The sequence below is a fragment of the Urocitellus parryii genome, chromosome 13 (genome assembly GCF_045843805.1).
Source record: "Urocitellus parryii isolate mUroPar1 chromosome 13, mUroPar1.hap1, whole genome shotgun sequence".
NCBI lineage: Eukaryota > Metazoa > Chordata > Mammalia > Rodentia > Sciuridae > Urocitellus > Urocitellus parryii.
In genome coordinates this window covers 4,999,311-5,013,131 of record NC_135543.1, presented here as the reverse complement: position 1 = coordinate 5,013,131, position 13,821 = coordinate 4,999,311, and positions in this window count along the sequence as shown.

Sequence of the window (13,821 nt, the reverse complement as noted above, 5' to 3'; positions counted from 1 at the left end):
TGGGTTATGAAAGCTTTCACCAAATCATTGTGTTAATCCATTTGTAGGGATTAACTGAAGGCAGGTAGGTATGGTTCTAGGGCATGGGTCATTGGGGGAATGCATATGGGGTCCATATTTTGTATCTAATGAGTGAGTGCTCTCTCTCTGCTTCCTGTTTCATATATCCTAAGCTGTTTCCCTCCACACAATCTTCTGCCATGATGTTCTGCCCCACCTTGGTCCCAGAGCAAGGGAGTCTACCATTTATAGACTGAAACCTCTGAAACTATCATCCCAAAATAAACATTTTCTCCTCTAAAATTGTTCTTGTCAGGTCTTTTAGTCACAGCAGTAAAAGAGCTGACTAAAATACTATGCATTTATAAGTTTGTCTAACAAAAATATATCTAGGGACTCTACACAGAAACCTACCAAATACTGAAGAAAGAAAGAATTATTAAATAATTTTTTAAATAAATGGAGAAATATACCATATTCATGGATTGAAAGACTCAATATAATTGTGAGATCTTCCCGATTTTATTTTATCTTGTGACACCTGTATCCCAATAACACTCTCCAATTTTTTTTTGGTAGACATTGATGAACTGATTTCAAAATGCATTGAAAGGCAAAGTAGCTGGATTTGCCTAAAGAATTGTGAAAAATAATGAAATTGGCAGGCTCACAAAGTCCAGTTTCAAGAATAAAAATAAAGATACAACAATCAAGACAATATGGTTGACAAAATAAAAAGCATACATAGATAAATTGGATGGGATACAAGTTCCAGAAACAGATTTACAAAAATATCTTCAGCTGATGTTGACAAATGAGCAGACAGTGCATTACAAGAAGTAGAGTCTTTTTCATAATGGTTCTATTAAAAAATGAACAACCATTTTTAATAAATGAATAAATACATTGCTTAGACCTGACGACCTGACTAAAACATAAATTAAAATGGCCATAGAACTGAATTCAAACCATAAAAATGTAAAACTTCTTGTACATATGGGAGAAAATATGTGTTCTTAAGTTCGGAGGTAAATTTTTATGCATGTGGAAAAAAATCATGACCATAAAAATAAAACCAACCAATTGGATTCCATAAGCATTTAAAAAACATGTTGTTCAAAACACTGTTAAGAGTTTGAAAACAGAAATCTCTAGCTGGGCGAAAAATCTATGTAAACCATATATCTGATAAAGGACTTAATTAAATCCTGTATATGTAAGGAAATCTCAAAAGTCAGCTATAAGAAAATAAGCAATCCAATAAATAATCAGAATACAGATGTGAGCATGCCTTTCATCAGAGAAGATGGGCAAATGGCAGGTAAGTGCAGGAGAGCACACGTCACCTGGTCTGTCACTAAGGAAATTGTGTTATTAATAGTACTGCTTCAGCTACCGCCTTCACTTAAGAATTTTCTATCTGGAATTTTAATTTATATTTATTCCCAGTAGGTGAAAGATAATTTCTAAAAAAAAAAAAAATACTCAGGTGAGACATATAGTCTTCAAAACGCGAATATCTTATAAGACACTGTTCCTTTATTGGTAGGATTTATCGAAGCAGCAATCTATCTCAAGCTGTGTTGACTGCCTACTGTATGCCCAGCTCAAGTTTCAGACAAGAATTTAATTCAGTTGTCTGGCCCTTTATTTTATTTGACCAAACAAATCAACTCCACCCAGAATGGCAACTCTCATGTATCCTTTGGTGTTCTCCATGGTATCATCCGTGTAATAAATTAAATGGCTCAGAGGATGTAGCATAACTAATCTTCACTCACCAGGTGGTTTTAGTACACCAGGGAAGTCAGACATTCTGGAGAAAGACAGCAAGTCTGTTCTGTAGTCTCACCTATAAACAGCACACTGTGCCTGACTTCTTTCCATATTTACTGTGAAAGGAGAGAAGAGTCCAATCTCTCAAAACTTAGAAGTCACCTGTGCCTGTGGGCTTGCTGGGGCTGCAGCTTGGCAGAACCCCAGTGAAGCGGCTTTCTCCAGCCACTGGAGCCCGCAGCCTTTAGAGTGCACTGCCTTTTCTCACGGCAAACTGGTGCAGGTGAGTACTTCTACATCCCTAATTTTTTTTGTTTGTTTGTTTTAAACAAAGCCAACCTGCTTTTTAAGCAAAGCAGATTCCTTACCTACAGAGATGTGGTACTGTTTAATATTTACTATTGGGAAGAGCTTGGGCAATTCTTAAGATTCCCAATTAAGTGGCCAATCTATGTTGAGCAGAGGACAGACATGCAGACATCAGAGCCCTCTGGTCACACCCATCTATTTCCTTTATGCATCCATCTGTAACTGATGGAACTATAGAGTGGGTTTGCTTTTTTAAACTTTTTTCCATTCTACCCTTGGTCTCCTTAAGATCCTAATGTCCTGAAGCTGAAGAGAAGCAAAGATCATGGCTAATGCTGTAGTTCTAGGAAAGAACTGGCTTTCATTACAGATTTTGCTGGAGTCCCAGCAATAGTGTTAGACATGAAAGTATAATATTCAAAGTAGAAAAAATATTAATTTAAAATGAGTTAACCTCCTTTCTAAATACCCTTTGAAATCTATAACCATATTATTAGAATTAACAGGGAGATAGCAGGAACTCTAGGCAAAAATGCACAATACAATATGATCGATGTATGTACATTCCATGTATGTATTATATGTCAAAATGCATTCTATTGTCATGTATAACTAAATAAATAAATAAATAAAATTTTTAAAAAATAGATAAAAGTATCACCAACTGCCACAGTCTAGCTACAACAAAATAACCGGGGGGTGAGGAGCAACTTGTGTACATTGATACAGCAGGAGTGGGAGCCGTTTATTGTAGGACAGGAGGGGTATAGGTACACTCCACACAGCTTATCTTAATTAACATAAACTAGATACAGCAGTCAACCAATAAGGAATCTCCACACTTAATGGCTCACTGGCGTTACTTCACAAACCACTCCCTCTGGCAAAAGCCAGGCGCCATCCCGACTTGTTTACAGACCCTAACAACCAACTTTATATTCGTTTTACTTTATTTTACTAGTGCATTATAGTTGTACATAATATTGGTGTTAATTTTTATATAATTAGGTAAGCACAGTATATAATGTGCTCTTCATCAGACTTCAGTATTTCCTGTGTAATATCAATTATATGGCAACATATAAAGACAAAAACTCAAAGGCAATAAAATGCATTATTTATAATGGTATAAATACTTAATATACTAGACATGAACCTAGAAGTGAAAAAGTATGTCAGGTAAAATAATGGGTATATGAAAATACATATAAGCATACAACCTATGAATATTTTATGTATTCATGAATTTGAAAACTCAACATTGACACAATTTAATTTTTACATTCAGTACAATTCTGAAAGAGTCCAAAATGGGTTTTAATAGAAGATGAAAATTTGATTATAACATTTTTATAGAACAGCAAAGATTCAAGAGTGGGCAGAATATTTTGAGGACTAATGTCATGCACTCTGTGTGTGCAAAAGGGTTGCCCTACCTCATACCAAAGGTGGCTATAAAGCTTTACTAATGACAATACCAGTCTGGTAATCTCTCTGTACCAAGAGTTAAGAGACAGAAAATGAAATAGTAGAAGAGAATACAGCCCAGAAACATATCCATACCTGTACAGAAGTTTAACATATGAGAATATGTGATTATATATCACTGAAAAATGATATGTTATTTGATAGTGATCTAATAATCCATCATTCAAAGTAAAATACAAGGTAAACTAAGATTGAACATCCATCTCACATTATATTCAGAATCAAATACAGACCATAATTTGACATAATGTGAAAAACAAGAGTATCCGAATGCATAAAAATTATACAAGACAAATAAATGCTCTGAGGGGGTGGAGTCATTTCCTAAACAAACTATAAGAACCACAAACTATAAAGGAAACTCTGGTTATTTCAATCACATTATAATTCAGGCTTTGTTTAACATCAAAGTCATTATAAGAAATGAAAAAGAACTCAAGAATTAGGAGAGGAAATATTACAATATAGGAAATTGTGATGATTTAGTACCCAGACTATAGTAAAAGTACCCAAATGCCACAAGAAAAAGACACAGTCTTCAATTAATGATGCCCATCTCTAGGTCAGAATGGAAGCTTTTATTATATTCTGCTGATTTTTAATTTTCTAGTATATTTCAATAATATTTCCAATTTTTTATTACATTTAAAATACTAATTTTCGAGTGCCTGCAAGCGAGGGGAACCTGCAAGCCACGGGCGGGCGGGTCAGGACCAGCAACCAGCCAAGTGACAGCAGCTACACGCGCCGGCGGGGAACGCGGACCGGACCCACTAGGACAGGTCCGGCGGACGGCTGAGGGCTAGGCCCGTCCCCTCCCCCAGTGTCTGCAGGTAGGCGGGGGACTGTGAACACCAGCAGAGCAGGCCCAAAGCCTGCTGAGGGGCGGAACCGGCCCTTCCCCCAGTGCCTGCAAGCTAGGCCAACCTGCAACCCATCGGGAGGTTAGGCCCAGCAACCTATGGAGTGACACAGGTGCCCCTGGCGCCTGCTGGGTAGGTGGACCTTTGACCGACCAGCAAAGCAGACCTAGGGCCTGCCAGCATGGTAGACGGATCACACTAATTGGAGGAGGATCACAGCCACTACCTGCCCTGCAAGGGTGATTTTTCAACTATACAAGAGCAATATAAATAAATAGAGGGGGAAAATATCAAAGACACAACAATTTCACCAAGCAGAAAGAAACGCCAGCAGTATGAAACGACAAGGAAAGAAAGGACCACAGGCAATGCAGGTCAACTCAACTTTAGAAGAGGTAATAGCTGCAACAGATGGAATGTCAGATAGAGAGCTCAGGACATACATGCTTCAGATGATCTGGAGTCTCAAGGAAGACATGAGACAGCAAAATCAGACAATGAAAGATCACATTGACAAACAAATCCAGGAAGTAAAAGATCAATTTCACAGGGAGATAGAGGTAATAAAAAACAAACAAATAGAAATACTAGAAATGCAGGAAACAATAAACCAACTTAAAAACTCAATTGAGAATACTACCAGCAGAGTGGATCACTTAGAAGATAGAACATCAGACAATGAAGACAGAGTATTTCAACTTGAAAAGAACATAGATAGCTCAGCAAGTCTACTAAGAAACCATGAGCAGAACATTCAAGAGCTATGGGATAATATCAAAAGACCAAACTTAAGAGTCATTGGGATACAGGAAGGCACAGAGCTCCAAACCAAAGGATTAAGCAATCTATTCAGTGAAATAATACAAGAAAACTTCCCAGACTTGAAGAATGAGACAGAATCCCAAATCCTAGAAGCCTACAGGACGCCGAATGTGCAAAATCATAAGAGATCCACACCTAGACACATTATAATGAAGATGTCCAACATACAGAATAAGGAGAGAATTTTAAAAGCTACAAGGGAAAGGAAGCAGATTACATTTAGGGGTAAACCAATCAGAATAACAGCTGATCTCTCAACACAGACTCTAAAAGCTAGAAGATCCTGGAATAACATATTTCAAACGCTTAAAGAAAATGGATTCCAACCAAGAATCTTGTATCCGGTGAAATTAAGCTTCAGGTTAGAAGATGAAATTAAAACCTTCCACGATAAACAAAAGTTAAAAGAATTTGCAGCTAGAAAACCATCTCTTCAAAAAATCCTTGGCAAAACATTACAGGAAGAGGAAATGGAAAATAACATTGAAAACCAACAATGGGAGGTAGGACAGTAAAGGGGGGAAAGTAGTCAAAGAGGATAACAAATCAGGTTTAGTAACATCAATAAACAAACATGGATAGAAGAACAAACCATATCTCAATAATAACCCTAAATGTTAATGGCTTAAACTCACCAATTAAGAGACACAGGCTAGTAGAATGGATCAAAAAACAAGACCCAACAATATGCTGTCTACAGGAGACGCATTTGATAGGAAAAGATATACATAGACTGAAGGTGAAAGGTTGGGAAAAATCATATCACTCATATGGACTGCGGAAACAAGCAGGAGTGGCCATACTCATATCTAATAAAATAGATTTCAAGCCAAAGCTAATCAAAAGGGACAAAGAAGGACACTTCATACTGCTTAAGGGAACCATACACCAACAAGACATAACAATCATAAATATATATGCCCCAAATAATGGTGCAGCTGTGTTCATCAAGCAAACTCTTCTCAAGTTCAAGAGTCTAATAGACCACCATACAATAATCATGGGAGACTTCAACACACCTCTCTCACCACTGGACAGATCTTCCAAACAAAAGTTAAATAAGGAAACTATAGAACTCAATAACACAATTAACAACCTAGACTTAATTGACATATATAGACTATACCACCCAACATCAAGTAGCTACACTTTTTTCTCAGCAGCACATGGAACCTTCTCAAAAATAGACCATATATTATGTCACAGGGCAACTCTTAGACAATACAAAGAGGTAGAGATAATACCATGCATCTTGTCTGATCATAATGGAATGAAACTGAAAATCAATGATAAAAGAAGAAAGGAAAAATCAAACATCACCTGGAGAATGAACAATAGGTTGCTGAGTGATCAATGGGTTTTAGAAGACATCAAGGAGGAAATTAAAAAATTCCTAGAGTTAAATGAAAACACAGACACAACATATCGGAATCTATGGGACACATTGAAAGCAGTCCTAAGAGGAAAATTCATTGCTTGGAGTTCATTCCTCAAAAAAAGAAAAAACCAACAAATAAATGATCTCATACTTCATCTCAAAATCCTAGAAAAAGAAGAGCAAAACAACAGCAAAAGAAGTAGAAGGCAAGAAATAATTAAAATCAGAGCTGAAATTAATGAAATTGAAACAAAAGAAACAATTGAAAAAATTGACAAAACTAAAAGCTGGTTCTTTGAAAAAATAAATAAAATTGACAGACCCTTAGCCATGCTAACGAAGAGAAGAAGAGAGAGAACCCAAATTACTAGCATACGGGATGAAAAAGGCAATATCACAACAGACACTTCAGAAATACAGAAGATAATCAGAAATTACTTTGAATCCTTATACTCCAATAAAATAGAAGATAGTGAAGGCATAGATAAATTCCTTGAGTCTTATGATCTGCCCAGATTGAGCCAGGAGGATATAGACAACCTAAACAGACCAATAACAATAGAGGAAATAGAAGAAACCATCAAAAGACTACCAACTAAGAAAAGCCCAGGACCGGATGGGTATACAGCAGAGTTTTACAAAACCTTTAAAGAGGAACTAACACCAAAACTTTTCAAGCTATTTCAGGAAATAGAAAAAGAGGGAGAACTTCCAAATTCATTCTACGAGGCCAACATCACCCTGATTCTGAAACCAGACAAAGACACTTCAAAGAAAGAAAACTACAGACCAATATCTCTAATGAACCTTGATGCAAAAATCCTCAATAAAATTCTGGCGAATCGGATTCAAATACATATCAAAAAAATTATACACCATGATCAAGTAGGATTCATCCCTGGTATGCAAGGTTGGTTCAATATACGGAAATCAATAAATGTTATCCACCACATCAATAGACTTAAAAATAAGAACCATATGATCATCTCAATAGATGCAGAAAAAGCTTTCGACAAAGTACAGCATCCCTTTATGTTCAAAACTCTAGAAAAATTAGGGATAACAGGATCATACCTCAACATTGTAAAAGCAATCTATGATAAGCCACAGGCCAGCATCATTCTGAATGGAGAAAAATTGAAGGCATTCCCTCTAAGATCTGGTACAAGACAGGGATGCCCTCTCTCACCACTTCTGTTCAACATAGTCCTCGAAACACTGGCCAGAGCAATTAGGCAGACAAAAGAAATTAAAGGCATAAAAATAGGAAAAGAAGAACTTAAATTATCACTATTTGCAGATGATATGATTCTATACCTAGCAGACCCAAAAGGGTCTACAAAGAAGCTATTAGAGCTAATAAATGAATTCAGCAAAGTGGCAGGATATAAGATCAACACGCATAAATCAAAGGCATTCCTGTATATCAGCGACAAATCCTCTGAAACGGAAATGAGGACAACTACTCCATTCACAATATCCCCCCAAAAAATAAAATACTTGGGAATCAACCTAACAAAAGAGGTGAAAGATTTATACAATGAAAATTAAAGAACCCTAAAGAAAGACATAGAAGAAGACCTTAGAAGATGGAAAAATATACCCTGCTCATGGATAGGCAGAACTAACATCATCAAAATGGCGATATTACCAAAAGTCCTATATAAGTTCAATGCAATGCCAATCAAAATCCCAACAGCATATCTTGTAGAAATCGATAAAAGAATCATGAAATTCATATGGAATAATAAAAGACCCAGAATAGCAAAAACAATACTAAGCAGGAAGTGTGAATCAGGCGGTATAGCGATACCAGACTTCAAACTATACTACAGAGCAATAGTAACAAAAACAGCATGGTACTGGTACCAAAACAGGCGGGTGGACCAATGGTACAGAATAGAGGACACAGTAACCAATCCACAAAACTACAACTATCTTATTTTTGATAAAGGGGCTAAAAGCATGCAATGGAGGAAGGATAGCATCTTCAACAAATGGTGCTGGGAAAACTGGAAATCCATTTGCACCAAAATGAATCTGAATCCCTATCTCTCGCCGTGCACAAAAGTTAACTCAAAATGGATCAAGGAGCTTGATATTAAATCAGAGACATGGCATCTGATAGAAGAAAAAGTTGGTTATGATCTACACGCTGTGGGATCGGGCTCCAAATTCCTCAATAGGACACCCATAGCGCTAGAGTTAACAAATAGAATCAACAAATGGGACTTACTCAAACTAAAAAGTTTTTTCTCAGCAAAAGAAACAATAAGAGAGATAAACAGGGAGCCTACATCCTGGGAACAAATCTTTACTCCACACACTTCAGATAGAGCCCTAATAACCAGAATATACAAAGAACTCAAAAAATTAGACAATAAGATAACAAATAACCCAATCAATAAATGGGCCAAGGACCTGAACAGACACTTCTCAGAGGAGGACATACAATCAATCAACAAGTACATGAAAAAATGCTCACCATCGCTAGCAGTCAGAGAAATGCAAATCAAAACTACCCTAAGATACCATCTCACTCCAGTAAGACTGGCAGCCATTAGGAAGTCAAACAACAATAAGTGCTGGAGAGGATGCGGGGAAAAGGGCACTCTTGTTCATTGCTGGTGGGACTGCAAATTGGTGCAGCGAATTTGGAAAGCAGTATGGAGATTTCTTGGAAAGCTGGGAATGGAACCACCATTTGACCCAGCTATTCCCCTTCTCGGTCTATTCCCTAAAGCCCTAACAAGAGCATGCTACAGGGACACTGCTACATCGATGTTCATAGCAGCTCAATTCACGATAGCAAGACTGTGGAACCAGCCTAGATGCCCTTCAATAGATGAATGGATTAAAAAAATGTGGCATTTATACACAATGGAGTATTACTCTGCATTAAAAAATGACAAAATCATAGAATTTGGAGGGAAATGGATGGCATTAGAGCAGATTATGCTAAGTGAAGCTAGTCAATCTTTAAAAAACAAATACCAAATGACTCCTTTGATATAAGGGGAGTAAACAAGGACAGGGTAGGGACGAAGAGCTTGAGAAGAAGATTTACATTAAACAGGGATGAGAGGTGGGAGGGAAAGGGAGTGAGAAGGGAAATTGCATGGAAATGGAAGGCGATCCTCAGGGTTATACAAAATGTCATATAAGAGGAAAGGAGGGGCAAGACAAGATAATACAAATGGAAGTAATGATTTACAGTAGAAGGGGTAGAGAGAGAAAAGGGGAGGGGAGGGGAGGGGAGGGGAGGGGGGATAGTAGAGAATAGGACAGACAGCAGAATACATCAGACACTAGAAAGGCAATATGTCAATCAATGGAAGGGAAACTGATGTGATACAGCAATTTGTATATGGGGTAAAAGCGGGAGTTCATAATCCACATGAATCAACCGTGTAATATGATGTATTAAGAACTATGTAATGTTATGAACGACCAATAAAAAAAAAAGAAAAAAAAGAAAATAAAATAAAATACTAATTTTCATTAATCCTTTCAATTTGAAAATTTTCTTCGATATCTGCTAATTTCTCCTCCCTCTCTTCCAATAATTCTTGTTGACAGTTACATCATCTATACTGATCTTTCTACATTCCTTAAAGTTTTCTTTTCATATATTTTGTTTTTCTTATGAATTGAAGAATTTTTATACCTTTTCTATTAACATTTTGGGTATATACACACACACTTATACACAAATTTTTGAAGAGATATATATTACCATTTTAATGAACTTTTGTCTTATTGTTTAATCTTTTGTACATTCATTTATTTTTATACTGAGAATATATGTTTTCATCTCAATAAAAATGCTCATACACTTGAAACTTGTCTTGGGAACTTTGATGATCCTATCTTCATGGGTGAATAGTTTTGTGAGTTTATCTTAGTCTCTTTCTCATAGTTCCTTCAATTTTTGTGAACTTGGATTTTTGTTACCAAAGAATGACACAAATTTTTATTGGAAATTCTGTGTGGGTAAAATTCAATAGGGAGATCATTCACCACTATATTTAAAAACCACATAGCTAACTCAATGGAAATGTTTTAAAATCTGGAAAAGAAATTACCCAGGTACTCAAAATTATATATTATAACTTAGGCTCAAGAAGAAAAGTGTTAAAAAGATGAAATATAAGCAGCAGGCATCACTGATAACAGCTATCCATTTGGAAACAAATTGAGAACCCTATCTTGCACTTTCCAAAATAGTAAGAAGCAGATGACAAGTTACAGAACACACAATATACAAGGAATACTAAGATATAATTTTATACCATTTTATTGGTGGTGACCTTCCTGAGGAAATCAAAATACTTAAAGAGTTGAAAACTTCCACATGAAAAAGTCACTAAAAAAAAGGTGAGAAAGGCAATTTTAAATATTTATATACTTAAAATATAGGAAAATGATATTAGAGTTATTAAAATTCCATAAATCTTATCAAGAAAAGTATGTATATATAATAAAATATATAGAAAACTATGTGATATGCATTTATAATTATGTCAAAATGAACCCACTATTATGTATAACCATAATGTACTAAAAATAAAAAAATAAACAAAAAAGCAGTATCTGTCATTGAACAAAAGTTAAATAGAGTACATCATATTATAAAGAGAGTATAAAATAGTAATAAGGTGAATTAGTATGAATTATATGTATTAAAATCTCTCAGTCTAATTGCCAAAGTAAGCACAAGAACTTATTTAGTCACATTAATTTAAAAAAGACACAAAAATGCTGTATGGTCAGGCACAGTAGTGTATGCCTGTGATCTCAGCAGCTCAGGAGGATTGCAAGTTCAAAGCCACCCTCAGTGATTTAGGGAGGTCCTAGGCAACTTAGAAGACCCTGTCTCAAAAACTAAAATATCAAATCAGCTGAGGATACAGCTCAGTGGTCTCTGGGACCAAAAAAAAAAAAAAAAAAAAAAAAAAAAAAAAAAAAGCTGTGCATGGTGCCTCTATGGACAAGACAACTTAAAGGGTGTTGGAATTCTGCCCGCTCTTCTCTGGCCAGTGGTAGGAGCCATAGGCAGGTGGGGCCCTGGATGGGGGAAGGGGAGATAGAAGCAATTTCTATTCCTTGTACTGCCTACTTTTATAGCAGGAATGTATTAAAATGTAACGTGCTCATTAAAACTCCTTCCTACTATTATTTGAATAAATTTTAGCTAGGTCAATACATTTATGGTATTTCAAAATGTTAACAGAAGCCCTGTTCTTTCTTCCCATCTGTCAGAAAATTATTAATCACTGAAAGATATTGCTCCACAGAGTTTTAAATTCATGTGCTCCTTGTTAATGAGGTGGTGAAAAACAGCTCGGTACTAGTTTTTGAATTACACATCCTCAGTATAAGTCTAGATAATCTCCACATTAATATTTATCCCAAACTCAGAAAATCTAATACTAATCATTCAGACTTCTGTCTCAGATTCTGTGATTGTTTTAGGCACCCCAGATGAATTTTATTTATTTATTTTTTTGCATCAGAAGGAATGATTTAAAATATAAAGAATAAATATCAAATAGATTGCAAAATAATATTTTTTAACTCTAGGACACCTACACTTTAAAGATTCATTTTATGAGACATTATCTGTTGCTGATTGCAAAGGATTCTGATTTTCATGATCAGTTAATATTTAGATTTCCTTAGTTTAGTAGCAAGCACTGATTGAGGGTCTACTATACCAAACACCTTTCTCTCCAAGAACTGAACATGCAGCTCCAAAGAGGTAAGTATGGTTCTTGCTACAATATAGACTACAGTGGTAGAGCAGCAAGAGGTTATAAAAAATAATAGCACTGAAAAACTAGAATTTTCATGTATGTCCTAAGAGGTGTGACGGTGATGTTATTAGAATAATCAGGTGGAAATGTGCATAGCTAATAGGTTTATAGAAGGCCTGTGGTTAAAGGGTCAAAATTAGAAAATGTAAGCTAGGACCTGATCTAGAAGTGGAAGCCAGCTCTGCTTTCAGGAAGAGCCTGATTCTCTTGAAAGGGAAAAGGCAGTCCAGCTCCTTGGAGGGTGGGGAGGAAGGGAGAGATCAGCGGTGATCAAGGTGGAGTGTAGCCAAGCCCCATGGAGGTAGGCCTCCTGTGAGGTGGTGGGTAACCTGGACTTTCATGGAGGTTCAGAAGAATGCCACAGAAGGGCTTACAGCCAGGGAAAGAAATGGTGTGGCTGCTTCCTAGGGAAAAGAAAATAGAGACCTGGAAAAAAATCAGGAGGCTAGTGGGAAAGTCCAGCTGGAAGATGCCAATTTGATAAAGGGTGGAAAAGTATAGCAGAAAGCAGAGGGCCCTTCCTGCATGTTGACAGGAAGCCTGAAAGGTATGAGAAATCTAAAAGAACTCCTGGGTTTTGTCCTGGACAAGACATTCAAGGGGCAATGGTGCCATGTACTCATGTAAGGGCCAAGAGACAGGACTACAATCCATACTCACAGGGTATTGCATCTCTGCAATGCTGCAATCCATGCCTTTTTCTTTTCTGTTTTTTAACTTAATTTTTTAATTTGTTTTAATTAGTTGTATATGACAATATAATACATTCATGCACTTTGATATATCATACATAGATGGGATATAATTTCTCGTTTTTCTGAGTGTACAAGTTGTAGAATCACATGGGTCATGTCGTCACATATATACATTAAGGTAATGATATTGGTTTCTTTCTACTCTCCTTCCTATCCCCACATGCCCTCCCCTCCCTTCACTTCTCTCTACCTAATCTAAGGTAACTCCATTCTTCTCTAGTGCCCCACCTTATTGTGAATTAGCATCTGCCCACTAGAAAACATTCAGCTTTTGTTTTTTGGGGATCCTCTTATTTCACTTAGGATGATATTCTTCAACTCCATCCATTTACTGGCAAATGCTATAATTTTATTCTTTTTTAAAGCTGAGTAATATTCCATTGAATATATATATATATATATATATATATATATATATATATATATATATATATATATCACATTTTCTTTATCCATTCATCTATTGAAGGATTCCCAGGTTGATTCCAAAATTTAGCCATTGTGAATTGAGCTGCTATAAACATTGACATTACTGTATTAAGCTGATTTTAAGTCCTTTGGGTATAAACCAAAGAGTGGGATAGCTGGGTCAAATGGTGGTTCCATTCCAAGTT